General features: G+C 45.3%; 1 long non-coding RNA gene across 1 annotated transcript in view; it reads right to left on the bottom strand.

The window, feature by feature from the left end:
• Positions 1-250, bottom strand: part of LOC116702617 (uncharacterized) — a 36,845-nt gene extending 36,595 nt beyond the window's left edge. Inside the window, exon 1 of the long non-coding RNA XR_004335212.1 lies at positions 193-250. This is a non-coding gene — a long non-coding RNA (uncharacterized LOC116702617). The remainder of the gene's footprint in view (positions 1-192) is intronic.
• Positions 251-256: the final 6 nt, after the last annotated feature.

The following is a 256-nucleotide window of genomic DNA, read 5'->3' as shown; positions in this document are numbered from 1 at the left end:
TTCTGATTGGTCTTTGAGCTACTTCCTGTCTGTGTCATCAGACCTCGTAGGAGACTCTTATTGGTCTTCAGTGAAAGACCCAGGAGGAAACGGAGGAACAAGTCCAAGTGTCCATTTGGACTCTGTAAGTTCTTGTCTACAGCAGTCTGGTAGATACGTGATGGTTCTGGTTTGTTTCTAAATGGACACCACTTGTGTGATGTTGTTTGTTCTTCTACCAGCAGGTTGACTCCAGAGTTGGTGAAGGTCAGATGGA

This window comes from Etheostoma spectabile, chromosome 15, assembly GCF_008692095.1.
Source record: "Etheostoma spectabile isolate EspeVRDwgs_2016 chromosome 15, UIUC_Espe_1.0, whole genome shotgun sequence".
Taxonomy (NCBI): Eukaryota; Metazoa; Chordata; class Actinopteri; order Perciformes; family Percidae; genus Etheostoma; species Etheostoma spectabile.
The sequence above is the reverse complement of the archived record's forward strand: the minus strand, read 5'-3'. Positions and strand labels throughout refer to the sequence as shown.